Raw genomic sequence first — 17,739 nt, forward strand, 5'->3', positions numbered from 1 at the left:
AATTGCTTGCGGAATTCCTCTCTCAGTGTGATAGGGAGGAACTTTTCCAGAAATAGCTGAGAGAACTTCTCCCATGTAAGTGCAGGCAATCCGACTGGTCGGGACAATATGTAATCTCTCCACCACCTCTTGGAGGAACTCGTCATATGAAATATAGCAAAAGCAACCCCACTGGTCTCAACTATACCCATATTCCGCAGCACCTCACGGCAGCGTTCAAGATAATCCTATGGGTCCTCAGAAGGTGTACCACTGAAGTGAACTGGAAAGAGCTTGGTAAACTTATCCAGTCTCAATAAGGCCTCAAAAGACATGGCGGGCCTATTACCGTTCTGTGCCGCAATAACTGGCTGAACTACCCTAACTGGCGGGGCTGCTGGAGCCTAATTCTGGGGAGCCATTTGCTCCGGAGCGGGAGTAGTGGGAGTTTGTGCTCCTCCCCCAGCCTATGAGACAGCTGGTGCCACTGGAAATGTACCATTCTGGGCCATGCCCTCCATAAGACTCACCAAACGGACTAGAGCGTCCTGAAGCACCAGAGTAGCTATGAATCCTTCCAGTACCTACGGTTGATTAGAATGATAAGAGTAGAGGTATTACGTGTTCTCACCATCTGTGAGAGAATAAGAGTAGAATGATTCAATCATTGATGATTGAATAAAATCGCAAAACAGAATAAGAAAGAAGTGATATTGTTCCTAAACTTCATATTCTCTGAGAGATAAGTACAGACGTCTTCGTACCGATCCTTCAGACTCTACTAAGCTTGCTCGTGACTTGTGAGACCTATGTAACCTAGTGCTCTGATACTAACTGTCACGACCCGAAATTCCCACATTCGGACCGTGATGGCGCTTAACATTTCACTTGCTAGGAAAGCCAACGTTTAGAATAATATTAACCAATTTTTAAATAATTTTTAAATTATTAATAATCCAAGAACAAATACAGAAGTAAGTTTGAAATATAGTGAATAATCCATAAAAACAACGATGTCTAAATACCATCCCAGAATTGGTGTCACAAGTGCACCAGATTCTAGAATAAATACAATTAAAGGTCTGAATAAAATAAAACTGTTTGAAAATAAACACACAGCTAAAGTAAAATAGACGAGGACTTCAGAACTGCGGACGCCATGCAGTTATACCTCAAGTCTCCTCTGGTAGCTGAAATCCGAGCAAGTCTACGATACGCCGCTGGGACCAACTCCAAAATCTGCACAAGAAGTGCAGAGTGTAGTATTAGTACAACCGACCCCATGTACTGATAAGTGCTGAGCCTAACCTCGACGAAGTAGTGACGAGGTTAAGGCGGGTCACTTACATTACTTGTATGAAATATTAGTAATAGCAACAATAATAGAAATAAATCAAGTAACTCATTTATAATAATTGAAGCCAACACAACAGTCATAACCAATTATTACTTCCATCAATTCTGTTACAGCGTGCAAACCGCTCTCACAATATATTCACATTCAATTCTGTTGCAGCGTGCAACCCGCTCTCATAATATATTCACATTCGATTCTGTTGCAGCGTGCAACCCGCTCTCACAATATATTCATTTTAATCAAGTCTGTTGCGGCGTGCAACCCGATCCCCCAATATATATATATGTATGTCGACTTTTAAATAAGTCTGTTGCGGCATGCAACCCGATCCTCCAATATGGACTTTTAATAAGTCTGTTGCGGTGTGCAACCCGATCCTCCAATATAGACTTTTAATAAGTCTGTTGCGGCGTACAACCCGATCCTCCAATATAAACTTTGAATAAATCTGTTGCGGCGTGCAACCCAATCCTCCAATATAGACTTTTAATAAGTCAGTTGCGACATGCAACCCGATCCTCCAATATATTCATTATAATCAATCCTGTTACGGCGTGCAACCCGCTCCTCCAACATATTCATTTACCAATTCTTATAGAAGAAATTTTCCCAATAAATGTAACAATTAATATAAAATTATAAGACAACAAGCATACAATAATTATGGTTTAATTATGAAGCAAACAATGATAAATAGCAAATTATTATGGAAATCAGGGAGCAAATAGGCAGTTTAATATTTAATATGCTAAATGTCAAATAACAATTAAGGCACATAATTCAAATAGCATATAACAATTAATGCAGGAATTCAAGAATTAATATTTGACAAAGAATAAGAAAGAAACAATTATTATAATAATTAATTTATGATTTTTTTTAAGTAAGCAGGCAAACAATTAATTTGATGACATATAGACACTCGTCACCTCGCCTATACGTCGTACACATGCAATTCACATAACAAATAATTTAAGGGTTATATTCCCTCAAGTCAAGGTTAACCACGACACTTACCTCGCTTTGCTAATTCCAATCAATTATTCAAGCACAATTCTTCCTTTTAAATTTGCCTCTAAAAGCTTCAAATCTATTCACAAACAATTCCATATATTCAATACGAATCATAGGAATTAATTCCATATGAATTTACAAATTTTCCGGATAAAAATCCGAAATTCATTAAAATATTCGGCAGTGGGACCCACATCTCAAATCCCTGAAAAACTCGCGAAATCCGAACATCCGTTCCGATACGAGTTCAACCATACAAAATTTTTCCAATTCCGATATCAAATGGACCTTCAAATCTTAATTTTTGTTTTTGGAAAGTTTTACAAAAATTCTAATTTCTTCCATCTAAATCCGAAATAAATGATGAATATAGGCTTAGATTTATGAAATACAATCACTATATGATAAAGAACACTTACCCAGTTCGAAATCGTGAAAAACTTCTTTGAAATCGCCCCTAAGCCGAGTTATAATTGAGGGTTTGTGAAAAATGGGAAAAATCCCATTTTGCTTCTGTTTTAAGTCACAGGGGTCAGGCCTTCTTCGCGTTCGCGAAGGGCCTGTCATGTTCGCGATGATTAGAAGCCCGTGGATTTTTCCCCCTTGGCCTTCGCGTTCGTGTGCCAGTGCTCGCGTTCGCGTATAAGGACAACAGACCCCTCCCCCAGGCCTCTAAAGCTTCGCGTTCGCGTTGAGCTGGTCGTGTTCGCAAAGGGTAAAGTCCCCATAGCTTCGCGTTTGTGTTCCAATCTTCGAGTTCGTGAAGAAGAAAAATTCGGCCAGCTCAGTTTGCTCTTCGCGTTCGCGAGAGTACATTCGCGAACGCGATGAAGGAAATACCAGAAGCCCAAAGTCTGCAGAAAACCAGATTTCCTAAGTCCGAAATCATCCCGTAGCCTATCCGAAACTCACCCGAGGCCTCGGGGCTCCAAACCAAACATACACACAAGTCCTAAAACATCATACGAACTTGCTCGCATGATCAAATCGCCAAAATAATACCTAGAACTACGAATCGGACACCAAATCAAAGGAAGTTTTCAAGAAAACTTTAAAACATATATTTTTACAGCCGGACGTCCGAATCATATCAAATCAACTTCGATTCTCACCAAATTCGGCAGACAAGTCATAAATATTATAGTGAACCTATACCGGGCTCTGGAACAAAAATACAGACCCGAGGTCAATAAATCCAACATCAGTAATTTCTTAGAAATGATTAAGCTTTCAAGCTTTTAAATTTTCATCAAAATTCCATATCTCGGGCTAGGGACCTCGGAATTCGATTTCGGGCATACACCCAAGTCCCAAATCACGATACAGACCTACTGGAATTGTTAAAGCACTGATCCGAGTTCGTTTCCCCAAAATGTTGAACAAAGTTATCTTAGTTGAGTTTTAAAGCTCTATTTCATATTTTAATCCATTTTTCACATAAAACCTTTTTGGAAAATTATACGGACTGTGTACGCAAGTCGAAGAATAATAAATGGTGCTTTTTGAGGTCTTATATCACAGAATTATTTATTAAATTTAAATACAACATTTTGGGTCATCACACGTGTAATAGCATGATAGGTGTAGTGAGCTGTGTGGAATTGTAATTGATGGGTCAAGGTTGCAGTTCAGTTTTGATAGTGATGTCACGAGCTTGAAGGATCGGGGGAGATTTTAGATGTTTAGAGATACTAGCGCTATTTTTGCGTCGCCTGAGAATGGTGTGTTTTGTAGAAAAGGCATTTGTGTTTTGATTTGTGGATTTTGATGAGCACTATAGAAATAGCGTGGTTGGTAGGCATGGATATACAAATTTTGTTAATTAGTATGAAAGGTTGTGGGAGTATGTCCCATGGGATGATTGTGTAGGTGTGACATATCTGCCATTTAAGTGGTAGAGACTAAGATCAGGTATGAAGATTTTGGTACTATCGTTAGATTGGGGAGTTTATAGCTGAGACACACACTATACATTTGGTTGTGGGCTGTGGAAGTTTTTTCAGGATTTGGTGGTTGATTCTATATGCATGGATAAGGTCATTGTAGATCTTTGGAAGGCTACTGACCCATTTGGAGATGACCGGAATTGGTTTAGGGGTCCATTGGCGGGCCTAATGTGAAGGTATATTCTACACCGAATTGGGTATGTTATTTCAGCCCAACATTTGTTTATGGATGAGTCTTCGGGCATGTTGGATGTTATTCCTGTCAACATCTCTTCATTTGTTACTCTTTATGCTATGTGGGTTGTGAGGCAGCTTGATTATTCACATGTGTGTTGTGTGTAGGCTCTGTGGTGTTATATGAGCAAGATGGCTCTCGAAACGTTAGTTTGTTTATTGGACATTAATTGTGCTTGTCCTTTTTCGTAAGCGCATTATGCTATCTGTGTCCCCGGGATTATGTTTATGTACTTGGCGTGCTCGTGGTTGATATACGTGTGTCTAGTGAGTATGAGCATTTTTTGACTATGATAGGTATTCCTATGCAGATTATTATGTGTGGATCAGGTGGCATGCTGCCACGGGTACGATGCTCAGATCGGGTTGCATGCCGCAATAGTGAGATGCTGGGTACGATTCCTTATACTTATTTCGGGTGTTTTACTTCTCCTTTGTGGGATAGATTTATAGCATTTTATTTGGTTGTTATATCTAGTACACGTATTGGTTATTTCTGGTACTTGGGGTTCCTTTCCTTATTGGTCATATTCGAGTTGCGACTTGTTTGGCGCACGAATCGCGTCGTATGAGATTTTAGATAGTGTCTAATATGGCTTGTCGGCCGAGCAGATTGTATTTGGTGAGATGAGATTTTTGGACCTGAATCAGTGCAAACGGATTTTTATAATGTATGTTTGGAGGGAGAAAGTCGCTAATCAGTTCGGAATGCGGCAATGGTTCTTGTCAAACCGAAGAACCCCATGATCTATTGATTTGATGGGTGGTTATGAGATTCTGCACATCTCTTTCATTGTTGCAGTATTGCAAGGTTTGGAACATGATATTTATGTGTCATGATATATATTATCAGTACCGAGTTCAGAAATTGCAGCTATTATGGTTGGAAGATATTACCATGGGCATATGAATTATGTGGTGCATCGCGTGGTTACAACTTGGGTGTATAATTATACTTTGGTATAGTGTATGTGCACAAGAATCAGACCTTATGGGAAATTTCGAATATTGGGAGATCGGTTCTAAGCCTTGTGAGTTAAGGTAGCAGGAAGGAACTTCAATCGAGGTTGCTAATGTGTTCACATAGATTGAGGTGGCACGGGTATGTGCACGAGGAGTTATACACTGATTCACCAGCTTGGGGATGACTCTTGGCACATTCAAGGATGAATGTATGTTTAAGTGGGGGAGAATGTAACGACCTGACCGGCCGTTTAGAAGTCTAGCATGTCTTTCAGCGGATTAAGATCTTGAGTAGCATCACTATATGTGTTTTGACCTGCATGTGTAGTCGATTTTGATTTTCGAGAAGTTCAGAATGGATTTGGAAGAATAATTCTCATTCGGAAGCTTTAAGTTGAAAGAGTTGACCAAAATTTGACTTTTGAGTAAACGACCTCAGAATTGTGATTTGAAGGTTCCTATAGGTTCGTAAGGTAATTTTGCACTTGGGTGTATGTTCGGGTTGAGTATCAGATGGTCCGGGAGCGATTCGGTGCTTATTGTCGGAAGTTTGCATTTTTGAAAGTTTTTGAATTTTTTAAGTTTGATTTGGAGTGCACTTCGGTGTTATCAGACTTTGGTTGGTGTTCCAGGACCTTGGATAGGTTCATTTAGTTGATTGGGACTTGTGTCTGAAGTTTGGTCATGATCCGGAATGTTTAAAAGTGATTGGGATACTTAAGTTGAATACTAGTTAAGTTTAAGAAAATGAGTTGACCACGATCAAATAGTGGACTTAACGAGCTCGGATTCATGATTTAAAAGTTTCAACAGGTATGTATGATGATTTTGAACTTGTCCGCAAGTTTTGGTTAGATTCCGATGAGTTTTGAATGAGTTTGGATTATATCACACTCTTATTTGATATTTTGACATCATTTCTTTTTGTATAAAGGATATCATATTGCAAAAATGACCTTTGATTTATGATTTGATTGAACCATTAGATCCGTATCATAATTACAAAACATAGCGACAAGAATCATCGAATTCCGAGATTGTATAAGAGAGTTTGCCCATTTTCGTGTCGAGAAAGATTGTTAGTTTCTCGTGCGAACATTGTTGTTTTCTGGTGCGAACTTTTATTTTTTGTGAACGCGAGGGAGGTCCCACAAATTCAAAGAAGGAATTCTGGGTTGACCGGTCAACGTGAACAATTGCTCTTCGCGAACGTGATGGTGTCTCGCGAACTGGACAATGTTCTAAATTGGCAAATCAAGCATTTTATTATTTTGAGCATATCTTGAGTTCTAAAGCTTTGTTTAAGGTGATTTCCACGGCGTTGTTCTCATTTCAACAAGGGGGTAAATATATAAACATTATTTTTATATTTTTACATTATTATTTCCGTTGGGTATCATTTTTATCCGTGTCTGGATTGTACAAATTGGGATTTTGAGCCCCAAAGTTGAGAAATGGTAAATCCTTGATTTGAGGGTCAATTCATGGACAAAATTGGATGCTTTTATGGATATAGACTATATAAGTTATGGGCAATACTTATTTTTGATAATATTTGGAATCTGGGTGCGCGTGATCGGGGTTGACTTTGTTGACTTTTCGTGCGGAGTTGGGAATTTGTTTCTAATTGTTAAATTACAAGGCTTTGAGTATATTTTGATTGCTTTTCACGTTCTTTGAATAGTTTCAAATCGTTTGGCATTGGTTTGAGGTGTTAGAGAGGAGTTGGAGCCGGTTATCAGATTTCAGAGCAAGGTAAGTCTCCAGTCTAACCTTGTAAGAGAGAATTTGCCCCGTAAGTGCTATATTTGTTGTGTGCTACATGTTATAAGATCTAAGTACATATAAGGTGACGAGTATCCGTGCGTATACTAGATTCTTGATCATGTACGAGTAGACTTAGACTCACACAATGTCTTAATTGTATGATTTGAGTTATTTTTGCCTGTTTAAATTCTTTAAATTATATTTTAGCTTGAGACTAGACTTGCGTAGAATGCCAAACTTGCTATTTTAGATACTTGACGTGCTAGCTGATTAGTCGCGGAAATTATATTTCCTTTTACGAATTTCTCATGCGTTGTATGTATTTATCAAAAAATTTCTTGAATTTCATAACTCACACATATATTCGTGAGTGGGGCCAGTGACCCATCAAATTTTCACTATTCCTATGGGATCAGACTGAACACCTCATCAGTACCATTATGGGATCGGTACGTTCGCCTCGTCAGTATTATGATCTATGGATCGGGCTGTACGACCTCGACAGTGTACACTATTATTATAGGATCGGGTCGTATGCCACATCAGGATATCATGCCATCACTCTTATGAGATCGGTCCATTCGCTTCGGCAGAAACATGTGTATATTAGATAAGGAGTCAGTATATTTATGAATATATCTGACTTGAGACGTGATATTTTATTGGTTATTGATCCTACATATATTCTATTCGAGGTAGTATTCGATTTCTTTGAGGGTTTTGTATTTACTCTTCTGTTGAGGATCATGTTATGTACGCATATCTGTTTTCACTGCTTTTACGTGCCATGCTTCATACATGTCTACCTTTATTATACTTTGATTATTGGACCACCAGCAAGTGTCGATGTCGACCCCTTGTCACTATGTCTTCGAGGTTATACTAGAAACTTACTGGTTACACACTGATTTATGTACTCATATTACACTTCTGCACTAATTGTGTAGGTACTGAGACATGTACATTTGGTGGTCATCTAGGGCGTAGGCACGACTGCTGAGGAGACTTTGTGGTGAGTTGCTTTCTATGTTACGATCCGCAGTCGCTCCATAGTCATTTTTATGAGTCATAAATATCCTTTTATTGATATAGACGTGATTCGTATTAGACTATTGTTTCGTATACTTGGATATGAAGTTAGTATTATTGTGTTAGAAATACTTCGCGAATGAGGATATAACTTGTTTTGGTTAATTGATTAGTTGTCGATTGTTTGGTTTGATATTAGGATGGTTGGTTGTTGATTTTGAGACAGGAAAATTTTTTTGATAGTCCAAAAATAGGGAAAACGCTGCCCGATTTTCTGTAAAATACCGATGAGGCTTACTTGGGAGCACTTGCTCCTATGCGCCGGTCACGATCCTAAGCCAATGTGGTGGCTGATGCATTGAGTAGAAAAAAATATGGTAATTTGGCACATATAGCTCCTGTAAAGATAGTTGTGGACAAAGATATGCATGACTAAAGGGTACACGTATAAGATTCAAAGTGAAAAAAATAAAAATTCAAAGGCATTATTGGATATTGGTCAAGCCTGGTATAGTGTGCATAAAGGCTAGTCAATACGAGGGTGAGCGATTCTGCAAATACTAAGATGACGTCCTAGCTGTATTCATTTACTTTATTCTGTCTATTTTCTATTTCTGACAGATGTTGTAGTAGTGTTGTATATATTCTAGTAGATGCTCCTGCACTTGTGACACTAGGTTTTAGGGATTTAGATTTGTCCTTGGTGGTATTATGTTATATTATCTAGATTCATATTTGACCACATTCGAACATCTAAAATAATTTCAGTATTTTATTATGAAAATGAACGATTCTGGTTATTTATTTTATTATCTGTTCGAGATGTGCTTTGAATTAACTATCGGCTTATAGATTTAATTGATGGCTTGCCTAATGGTAGCGTTGGACGCCATCACGTCCTATGGTGAAAATTGGGTCGTGACAGATTAATTTCATACGAAGTATTATTAATTATTTATTTAATTCATAACTTCTTATATGTTATTATTTTAGATGTAACGATAAAAAAGGGGATATCTTGAAGTTTTTATTAATTAATTTGGTATGACGTATTATTTATCAATAAATACAACAAATTCAATAAATACAATAAATTTTACTGCAATTTTATAAATAGAAAAAAGGCAAATACAATAAAATATCACAAAAAATCACATATTATCACAAATTACACGACATTATAACTAATGCTATTATTTTATTTTTGAAATTTAAAAAAAAATATTTATTTTTTACTTTATGAATTTTTGGAATTAAAACAACATAAATATAATCCGCTTTTATTTTATTTTATGGAATTTAAATAACATAGAAATTAAATCAAAAAATTTTGTTATTTCCGTATTTAAAAAATAGAATTTAAATAATTCCTGAAATAGCTATAGCATGAATTAATAAAAATGAATTACACAAAATAAAAACAATTTATACGAAAAGAGTTTGGCGAAATACCTAGTTTTTAAAAAATTTGAAATGTGAATATATGACGTATTTTCTAGCAAATCGACCTCAAATCTTGTTCTACAGCACGGGCTAACTTTGAATCTTGCATTTTCTTCCAAAACATTTCAGTGACACATATTTTTTGTGGGACAAGGTGCACTCCAATGGAGGAAAAAAATTTTAAATGGTGGGGAGGGGGGGTGTAACGATCCGGGCGGTCAATTTGAGTGTTAAATCCCCGTTCTCCCATTTACTGCTTATTCTTTACTTTATTGGTGTTATGTGACTTGCCGGAGTAGTTGGTTTGGTATCAGGGATGTTTCGGAATGAGTTGAGACACTTAGTCTCAAGGTTGGAAGTTTAAGTTGAAAAGGTTGACCGGATGTTAACATATGTATCAAGGATTCTGGAATGGAGTTTTGATGGTTCCGATAGCTCCATTTGGGTGATTTTGGACTTAGGAGTGTGTCCGGATAGTGATTTAGAGATCCGTAATTGATTTTGGCTTGAAACGACGAAAGTTGGAAAAATTAGAAGTTTGAAAAGTTGAGGAGTTTGACCGAGAGTTGACTTTGTGGTTACCAGGCTCGGATTTTAGTTTCAGAAGTTGGAAGAGGTCCGTTGTGTCATTTATGACTTGTGTGCAAAATTTGAGGTCAATCAGACTTGATTTGATAGGTTTTGGCATCGAATGTAGAAGTTAGAAGTTCATAAGCTCATTAGGCTTGAGTCGATGCGCGATTCGTTGTTTGATGTGATTTGACACTTCGAGCGAGTTCGCATGATTTTTTAGGACTTGTTGATATGTTTGGTTGAGGTCTCAGGGGCCTCGGGTGGATTTCGGATGGTTATTGGGTTGGAATTGGGACTTACAAATTTCTGATGTTGCAGGTCAGGTTTCCTTATTCGCGATCGCGTGGGCTGGTTCGCGATCGTGAAGGCTTATTTGGGCAGCTGGGATTTTTGCTCTATGCATTCGTGAGCAAGAGTCTGTGATCGTGTAGGATGGTCAGGCAGTGAATTACGAATGCGTGGGTCTAGTCGCATTTGCGAAGAGGAAAAGAGGAGACCAGGTTCACGCAAATTTGTTAATCGCGATCACGTGATGATGTTTGCGGTTGCGTAGGCCTAGGAAGGCAGTGCATCGCGTTTGCGTGGGCTTATCCGCGTTCGCGTAGGGTAAAGTTTGGCAGCTTACGATTTGTGCTTCGTGATCGCGAAGCATTTCCCGCGATCGCGAAGAAGGACATCTAGGCAGACTTAAATATTTTAAAAATGAGGGTTAGTGTAAAATTTCACAATTTGATTTTGGGAGCACGGATTGAGGCGATTCTTGGAGAGATAGGCAAGGGAGTGATTGGGGCAAGTGATTCTAACTCGGTTTTGGTTAAATTATATGAATATATCATTATTTTCATCATTTAATTAGTGTTTTGGGTTGAAATATTGGAGGAAAATGGTGAAACATTTTAGGCCGAATTGTGGGGATTTGAGTGGCATTTTGGTGTCAGATTTGAGTAATTTTGGTATGGTTAGACTCGTGGTTGAATGGGTATTCAAATTTTATAACTTTTGTCAGATTCTGATACGTGGGCTTGAGAGTTGACTTTTGAGTTGACTTTTGGACTTTTGATTAAGAACTTAGCATTTTCATATGGAATTGATTCCAATAGCTTGAGTTGATTGTATCGAATTGTTTGTGGCTAGATTCGAGGCGTTCAGAGGTCGATTCGCGAGCCAAGGTCTTTCTAGCGGAGTGATTCTATTTGCTCGAGGTAAGTATCGTATTTAAACTCGGTTGAGGCACCAGTTGCCTGAATTGTTATGATAGCCACGTGCTTTTGGGTACGCACATGCGTGGGGATGTGATGATAGGTTAGAATTACGTATTTTAGTCACTTATTGCACTCTAGTTCACTGCACTTTATTATATGATTGAGCTTTAATTGAGAGTGTTTTGCACTTATTGTGTGTTTTATACCTTGTAAGAGTGATTTTGAGCTATGTAGATGTTATGGAATGAGTTCGAGCTATTTGGAGCTTTGAAGTCTGAGTAAAAGCCCAAGGGATTAAGTTGGGATCGTGTTCGGGGGTCGAGGACCAAGTTTGGAAGTCAAAAAGCAAGATTCAATCCGTACTCTAAGAAAAATGGCTTGCCGCAGTGCGTGGTGCACCGCGACTGTAGAAAAGCTGATGCCTGATAGATGTTGAGCTCTCTGTATTTCCCCACTGATGCCCCGCATGGCGCGCTTGTGAAAGTTTTAAAAAGTAAATGTCCTATTTCGGCTAGGAAAAGGTGATTTTGTTTGGGCCCGATCGTACTTGGTATAAATACATGAAAAAATATTATTTTCTGGACATTTGACATATATTCGACCTAAGGAGGCTAAAGAGGAGTTGGAAGAACACTAGCACAAGGATTTCATCATTCCTTCCTCACTCAAGACCCGAGTTTGGATCAAATTTATGTTTTCCTATACTTTAACGTTATTTGTGATGAATTGCTCCATATCTATGGAGTAGTTCTCTTTAGGGTTTGATGGATTTGGTATATTGATGATTGTTTGTGGATTATAACTCTAGTTTTATGTGTTAAAGCGTTTTTGGATGATTTAATCGTTGCATCTATATTCACTTGTTCATGTAATCGAGAGAGGCATAACTTGTGATATCTTTGCATTATATTGTTGGTTGAGTCCATTAATTCTTCTTAGTAATCGACAGAGGCTAGTTGAATCATTGATTAAACCTAGTTAGGAGGATAATCGAGAGAGGTTCTCCTAAAGACCAATCCACTACGCATTCTTGCATATCTTCACGTGCTTAAATTGGTTCATCTTGTGAGGTTAAGACTTAATCGAGAGAGGAGTTTTGCCTAACGTTTAAACTAATAATTGAGTGAATTCGAGAGACTTACTTGAACATTAGAAGTGAATTATCTAGAGTTAGATCTCAAATAATTATCTTGCGCCTATCCTATGAATACCCTATCTTCTCCCATTGATATTCTTCTTTGCTTGATCCTTGGTGCGATTGTCATTAGTCAATAGCTTTAGATTCCTAGTTAATTTTAGTTAGAAATCATATAAATATCAATTGTTGATCATATTGGATAGCAACCAAGATAGAAACTACGAGAATATTGTTTAAATCTAATCCATGTGGATACGTTATTATACTATACTATATTTGTTAGTAAGCATAATTTAAGGGTGTGTTTTGCGCTCGTCAAATTTTGGCGTCATTGCCAGGGATTGGCAATCAATAGTGTTTGAAATAATTTGTAGTGCTAATTCAGAAATTTTTCTTTTTCTTTTATTTTTTCCTTTTTATGTTTAGTGTTCTTTGACTGTGCGCAGGTTACAGGTTAAGGTTGGTGCATGACTCGAGCTTCTACAAAAGAAGTGCTACCATACGAACCAAAAATAGAAAAACAACTGCGACAGCTGAGGAAGGAAATAGATCTCACCGAGACATCAGAAAAGGTTGGACAATCCTCAACCAAAGAACTCATGGCTTGAAACGGTGATGATAATGTAGATTTGTCTACAAGAGAGGTAGTACAACAACGAGAAAAAGTTGCACGGGATGCTGAGAAAGCAACTATTAGAGATGCATAGATTAACTATGAAGAAGAGAGGAGTCAGAGAATTGCTCAGAATCAACCATTGGCTGCAGAACAGTTCGAAAATATAGCTTCCATGCCTGGGAGACCACTGGGCGATTATGCTAGACCGGCCTACAATCAAGGCTTATCGAGTGTGAGACCACCTCCAATTGCAGCTAACAATTTTGAATTGAAGCAAGGGTTGCTTCAAACCCTTCAGAATTGTTGTGTATTCAGAGGGAAGATGAACGAAGATCCAAATACATATCTGATGGACTTCAAGGAGATTATGAACACCTTTCAACATAATGGTGTGTCACGAGATGCAGTGTACTTAAAGGGAATTCCCCTTCACACTCAAAGATGATGCAAAACAGTGGCTTTGAAGTTTACCCCTGGATCGATTAGAACATGGGAGGAGATGACCACAAAATTTCTTGATAAATATTTCTCATCCGCTAAGAAGGGCAAGTTTAGAAGAGAATTCCATAACTTCTGCCAGAAAGAGACTGAAACTGTTTTTGAAGCATGGGAGAGGTTTAAGGAGATTGTTAGAAAGTGACAACATAATGGAATTGAACTCTAGATGCAACTCCAGGACTTTTAGGATGGATTGACGCCGGGCTCACGTAGAACATTGAGCAATAAAGCTGGAGGCCCCTTGATGAAGAAGACTCTAGAGGAGATAGTTACAATTCTTGATGAGTTATCTGAAGATGCTAATCAGTGGCCCTCTGAGAGTGCTGAAAGAAGAAGATCAACTGGTGTTCACCAAGTTGATGCTAACACATATGTGCAGGTACAACTTGATGTTATGGCTAAAGCAATAAGGAAGCTGATCTTAGCCTCGATACAAAATGAGCCTCATGCAGCGTGTGATATATGTGGAAAAGGACACCCTACTCATAAGTGTCAAGCCTTAATTTAGGAAGTAAATGATGTGGGAAACTACAATTTTAATGCAATGGGTCAGAGGCACCCCGATTTTTTATAGAGTTCACATGGAGGTACTGCGAATGCTTGGCAACAAAATAACTCTAGACCCTAGGGACAAGGATCTCCAGCATACCAAAATCAATAGAGGCAGCAATTTCAGCCTCAACAGCCCATTCAGCCTAATCTAGAGGATCTAATGAAGGCCTTCATTATCAAGACAGTTGAGAGGCTGGACGCCCATGGAGCAGCTATCAAAGAACTGGGCACTGGTTTTCGAAACCTGGAGAGACAGGTTGGGCAACTTGCAATAATATTATCTAAGAGGATTCTAGGAACTCTCCCCGCCGATACTGAGAGAAATCCCATAGAAATAGTGAATGCTGTAACTCTGAGAAGTGGGAAAATGTTGAAAGATCCCACCCCGATCCAAAATGATGTGAAGCTTGAAAAAGAAAGTGGGGAGCAACTGAAGAATGATGTTGATAAAAAGAAGAAGGGCCAGATAAAAGCTGAGAAAAAGAAGAAGGGAGAAACTTCGAGAAGGGAGGAACATGATGAGAGCGAGCATATGTCTGCTCTACCTTTCCCTCAAAAACTATATAGAGAAAAGCTGGACAAGCAGTTTGGGAGATTTCTGGATGTGCTGAAACAAGTTCATGTTAACTTACCATTCACAGAAATGCTCTCACAAATGCCTGCTTATGCCAAATTTTTAAAGGATATCCTGATGAAGAAAAGGAAAATCGAGGAGACTTCAGTGGTCAAGCTCACAGAGCATTGCAACGCGATATAGCAAAATAAACTCCCACAAAACTGTGGAAATCCAGGGAGGTTTAGTATACCTTGCTCTGTAGGAAATATTCATTTTGATAAATTTTTATGTGATTCTGGTGCCTCAATTAATTTAATGCCTATATCTATTTACAGGAAATTGGAGAGATAAGGTCTGCACCAATATCGTTGCAGCTGGAAGGCCAAATGACTATAATACCCGAGGGGATAGTGGAAGATGTGTTAGTTTGGGTGGATAAGTTCGTATTTCCTGTGGATTTTATAGTGGTAAATATGGAAGAAAACAATGAGGTCCCCTTCATCCTAGGAAGACCATTCTTAGCGACGGGTAGAGCTATATTAGATATACATGAGAGAAAACTCATGCTTAGAGTGGGTGAGGAGACTGTGACTTTTGAGATGAATGTAGCAAAGGGGGCACAAAAGGAAAAACCAGCTGCAAGTGTTGAGTGGAAAGTGAAGGGTTTGAATGAGAAGGGCGTAGTGAGCGAGAAAGATAAGTGTGGGGTGTATCCCAAAAAGGCTGAGAAGAAGATGTCTTTATGGATGTGTGCATTAGTTCGGGCGCAAGGAATGGAGCCCGACTTCAACTCAGACCCCGACTAGATATTCAGGGAAGTTTCCTTTACCTTATGCTTTTTAATTGTGTGTCATGGGGATGCCATGACTTAAAGTATGGGGTGGGGGATGTATGTTTGTATGTATATTAGTTCTAGTTTTTGTTGTTTAGTTAGAGATAGAAAAATTTGAAATTCTTTCGATTTGAGGTTTGTTGTGGGGGATGTATCTTTGTTGAGCCAGATATATGCTTTTACCCACCTAATTGTTATGTATCTTAGTTAACTTATTTGAGCCTGTAATCATGTTCCTTTGGCAACCACATTACAATCCCTACCAAATTGGTTGAATTGACCATCTATTTTAACCTTAAACCTCTCGTGAGCACTTGAATTTGTTATGAACTTTGTAAAAGTCGAAGTGTGGGGTGGTTGGTTTGGTTTGAGTGGAACTATTGAAATAAGGAGAAAGGTGTAAGGTTTTGAAAAAGTAAAAGCCACTTGAATTGAAAAAGAAATAAAAAATAAGTGTATGATTGTGAAAAATATTCCTTGATAGTGGTAACTTGATGTAATTGTGCTTAAAGAAGTAGAGAGTTAATGTATATTGATGTGAAGGTAGAGTTTTGGTTTGACATAAGTGTGGGGTTTTGAATGACTAATTGTATGTATTAAAGTGCTTAAGAAGGTGTAGTTGTTAGGGATATAGTGGATATGCCCTATATCCAATCTCATATTTGATGATTTGAACATATTTTGTGAATGTTATTTGATATAAAAAATATATGACATTTAAGATTATTTTATCATAGTTATTATTAATTTCTTGATTAATTTACTAAGGTCCTTGATTAAATTTTGAGATTTGTCATCGTGATGGAGATCATGATAATAAGAGTAAAGTCTCTTACAATTTAATCTAAATTTATTCTTGATCCTAGGATTATTAATTTGGACATTAGTAATCCAGTTAGATTAATATTTATGTGATCGTCTTTATGGGATAAAGATTAGTTGATCTCATTAACTAAATCACATAAGTAGATGATGCATATAGAGATATAATCATTGGACCGACTCATTGGATAATTCCTAATTGTTAGAATTACCATAAACTGTCAATAGGATATTCTCTTGATGAATATGATGTAAGAGTTTCCTTTGACCTGAGATCATCATAGTAATTGACAAGTTATTTATTGTGCTTTGATACTAGACACCTATGGCCCTAGGGCGATATTTGAAAGGATATTGGGTATAATTAAATACTTGTAGAATTAGTGATTAATCAAGATTGAATCTGTCAACTCTTGGTAATGAGTTTAAGCTCAATGTTGTCATGAATTATAAATGACCAAATTAAGACCTTGGCCAGGGCAATTGAAAGAAAGAAGAAAAAAGTTTCTTAGGTCATTCAACGGTCAATTATATTTGGCATGAACACATAGTTGATCGCCTATTAGGATTTGACAGTTGAACCATATCCTAGGGTGACCCAGAGCTATAAGGACAGAAGGAATTACTACATTATTCTTCTACTGGTTCTTGAGAGAAAATTGTATACCTCATTCTATCCGTTCTTTAAGGAGTGTTGCTAGATGCCACCCTTGATTAGTATATTGATATGATTAATTTACTACCGGTTTAGTATTGAACCTATGGGGTCGCACACTAACGAGTGTTTTGATCTTTGCTAAAGGATTAATTAACTTATTATTTGATAATTGAATTAAAGAATTTAATTATTCAAATATATAAAGTTATTAGTTCAAATGAAATATTATTATATTCTTTGCTAGTACAGAGAGTGTAATTAATAGTGTGTATAAATTAAAATTTTCTATTTGGAATAGAAAATTAAATTATATCTCTTGGTTAAGATATATATGTGATATATATAATTAAAACTTATTTTATATAAAAGATATTATATAAAATATTAATTAAGAAAGAAGGTTGATGGAAACTTTGTCAAGTGAATTTGGATTCACGTCAAAGTCCACAGGGACATGTCGGCGGCCACAATTCCATATAACCTTTCCTTTGACATAGTGGAAAAGGATTTTCAGAGGTTATAAATATGTCCAATTGTCATGAAATTCACGGTGAAAAATA

General features: G+C 37.5%; 1 non-coding gene across 1 annotated transcript; it reads right to left on the reverse strand.

The window, feature by feature from the left end:
- Positions 1–13,808: 13,808 nt before the first annotated feature.
- Positions 13,809–13,915, reverse strand: LOC142168442 (small nucleolar RNA R71). Its single transcript, XR_012698304.1, has one exon. It is a non-coding gene; the product is annotated as a small nucleolar RNA R71 (small nucleolar RNA).
- Between the last annotated feature and the right edge of the window lie 3,824 nt (positions 13,916–17,739).

Source organism: Nicotiana tabacum, chromosome 13 (genome assembly GCF_000715075.1).
Source record: "Nicotiana tabacum cultivar K326 chromosome 13, ASM71507v2, whole genome shotgun sequence".
Taxonomy (NCBI): domain Eukaryota; kingdom Viridiplantae; phylum Streptophyta; class Magnoliopsida; order Solanales; family Solanaceae; genus Nicotiana; species Nicotiana tabacum.